This window comes from Grammomys surdaster, unplaced genomic scaffold, assembly GCF_004785775.1.
Source record: "Grammomys surdaster isolate TR1022 unplaced genomic scaffold, NIH_TR_1.0 958, whole genome shotgun sequence".
NCBI classification, from domain to species: domain Eukaryota; kingdom Metazoa; phylum Chordata; class Mammalia; order Rodentia; family Muridae; genus Grammomys; species Grammomys surdaster.
In genome coordinates this window covers 7,523,656-7,526,939 of record NW_021605377.1, presented here as the reverse complement: position 1 = coordinate 7,526,939, position 3,284 = coordinate 7,523,656, and the positions used below count along the sequence as shown (strand labels likewise).

The 3,284-nt window shown below is 40.3% G+C and overlaps 1 pseudogene; it reads left to right on the top strand.

Moving 5' to 3' along the window:
- Positions 1-2,249: 2,249 nt before the first annotated feature.
- On the top strand, positions 2,250-2,603 carry LOC114634449 (annotated as a pseudogene).
- Positions 2,604-3,284: the final 681 nt, after the last annotated feature.

The window sequence follows — 3,284 nt, the reverse complement described above, 5'->3', positions numbered from 1 at the left end:
GAGTCTCGGAGTCCTGTTTCTGGATAGCCAGGGCTACACAGTGACCTTGTCTTGAAAAGTAAAAAACAAACCAACCAACCAAACAAGAAAAATGATGAGCACATTAGAAAAACAAGAGACAGAAATATTCTGTGGTGTATAGAGAAAAATAATAATACAAGCCACTATTATCAGTGGTAGTCTTTTCACTTGTTTAACAGAAACTTCTCTGATAAACATAACAACATCTGGCTCACTGAGGGGCTGCGAGTGCTAGATGCTACTGGGGTTTAAAAACATTCTACAATAGTTCCCAGCACATTTAAAGCTGTCAACAGATGCTGGATAGTGCTATTACCCTTGCTATTTTTACCACTATTATAGTCATAGCTTGTATAACTACATGCTCAAAACGGTTCAAACTCGACATTACATTTAGTTGGTCATAATGTAGCTTAATGTAGAATTATTCTATTTCTAAACCCTACGTTCCTAACAACATTCATTTGATTATTCAGGAACCATTAATCCTGGGTTCCCACACACACCCAAAAGTACATCTCTAATATGACTTTATTTGAATGTTTTTTTTTAAAAAAAAAAAAAACAGATTTGCCATGGGACAGCAAAATGAATTTGTAGGTAAAGGCACATGGCAGAAAATAATTGACTCCTGAAAGCTGTCTGTGAACTCCACACATGTGCTATGGCGTGTGGGTGTGTGTGGGGGGGAGCGTGCATGCATGTGCACCCACACCCACACACATATTTTTAAAAAGCTTTGTCTCTAATTTCCAAATATTCAAAATCCCTTTACAAACCATTCACAACTCAGCTCTGGTCCTCTCTGGCCTTCCCAAATGCTACTTTTCTCTCTATCTCTTAACTATCTATTTCCCCACCATCGTTGTCAAGGCTCCCAGCTTGCCTACCCTGTTGGGTTTTTTTCCCTGAAACTAGAATGAAATGGCCCTCTAAGATCCTTCTTTCCATCTGTAAATTCATTTATTAAAGAGACCAACAATCAAGTAATCCTGGTTAGCCTGGTAACAATAGTGGGTGAATGGGTAAGGCCTGGTATATATAAAATAAACAACATTCTTTATTAGAAGAGCCCAATATGCAACTCAGGCTCGTCTTGAACTCACAAGTCTCTTGCTTAAGCCTCCCTGATGCTCAAATTACAGGCATACATTAGCACCATCCCTACCCTTGACCAAAAAAAATGTCTTGACCTAACTTCTACTCACTCTCCCCTTCAAAATGAAAAGTCAATTACAAAATGTCAGACCAGCATGATCATGCCTGGCTTAAAAGCATTTTTATAAGTGCTCGGATCTAGTACTCTTTTGCAAAGTTTTTCAAATACCTGACCTGCGGGTAGGTGCCAACTCAGTTTTCTTCTAGATTATTCCCTTTATAAGAGTAAATAAAATAAATATATATCTCCTAGGTTACAAAGTTCCCCCTTTCTTCCTACTTCCTCTATTTCTCTGCAGCATGGAAATATATACAGAGTGGATCCAACTTTCTAGTTCTTTCCAGTCTCCATGTCCCTGAGTTGTTGAGTAGGCTTATATGGTTGAATATTCTTGGTTCAGGGAATGGCACTATTAGTAGGTGTGGCCTTGTTGGAGAAAGTGTGTCACCGTGAGCATGGGTTTTAAGATCCTCATTCCAGTTGCCTGGAAGCCAGTTTTCTCCTAGCAGCCTTCAGATGAAGATGTAGCACTCTCAGTTTCTCTCGCTCTGTATCTGCCTGCTTGGATGCTCCCATGCTCCCACCTTGATGATAATGGACTAAACCTCTGAACCTGTAAGCCAGCCCCAATTAAATGTTGTCTTTATAAGAGTTGTCTTGGTCATGGTGTCTGTTCATAGCAGTAAAACATGTTTCTCAATAACTTCATCCTGTGAACTTGAGCAGAGTTAATGTGAATTCTGTATCTTTGCTAAATGATCAGTTTGACTAGCAGGTTTTATTTTTTCTTTTCAGTATATGATGTGTGAGACTGGGTTTTCCAGCTGATGGAGCATCAAGATAAACAGGAGATTTCATGGAGAGTAATACACATCATACAATAGAATGTGTGTTTGTGTGTGTGTGTGTACATACACAACAACAACATATAAACATTGCTTATATACATATAGTGTTATCTTTGTTGTCACATTGAATGGAAAGTTAGATATTTAAAATACTGGTGGGGCCATCGAGGTTAAACTTGACCTAGTCTTCCCTGGAAACAGGTTCCTTGTCAGGAATTAAGATGAAAACTCATGTGACTCGTAAAGATATCCCCCCATGGGTGAAAATTCCTACCGACCTGGAAAAGCCAGAAGCATTTCAAGTCAACAAGCTGGTGCTAAACGCTCTGTTCGGCCCACAGGGATCTCGAATGCCTCACTTCGAGCAGGTGGGCCGGGTCATGTTTGAGCTCAAGACTCTGGAGTCTTCTGATCTTACCGAGATCTTAATTTATGGCTCTGAAGACAAGAAGTTTCGGACTAAATGGATGCTTCAGTCCATGGCTGAGAGGTACCGCCTGCGCCAGGAAAGAGGCGTGCTCAAGCTGGAGGAAGGCATGGAGGTCCTGGAACTAGACCAGGGTTCCAAGAAGTAAAGCCAGTTTCCAGTCATTGTGAGTCCCACCTGGACACAAGCTGTGGCTGGCCAGTGTTTGGTTCTGACATGAGTTTTTTTGTTTGTTTGTTTGTTTTTTGTTTTTTGTTTTTTTGTGTTGCCTGACATGAGTTTTAACTTTGTTAGATCCTTCAAGATATTCTTGGATCCCTACTGTGTATTCTGATGTGAATATCTACATGTCATCATTAAAACATTTAAAGAGCCAGAAAAAAAAAAAATACTGGCAAAGCTCACTTCTAGTCGTGTCTGAGAGTGTGTATCCAGAGATGATTGGCATGTCCATCAGCAAACTGAGTAGAGAAGAACTATCCTCAATACAGTGGCACACGCCATGGGCTGGAGGCTTGGATCAAACAAAATGTATGGGGCTGATGCTGAGCTGAGCGTGCAACTCTTCCTCATCCCATGCACATCACCCACAAACCTCACCATTGATCCCTCTTGGTCTGTGGCTTCTAGCTTTCTAGACTAAGCAGATACTGGTATCTCCAACTTCCATCTTGTTGACAGTGTGAATACTCAGTCTCTAACTTTGAAAGCTGATTTAATGAATCTTTTTTTTTTTTAAAGATTTATTTATTTATTATATGTAAGTACACTGTAGCTGTCTTCAGACACCCATACGAGGGCATCAGATCTCATTGTAGATGGTTGTGAG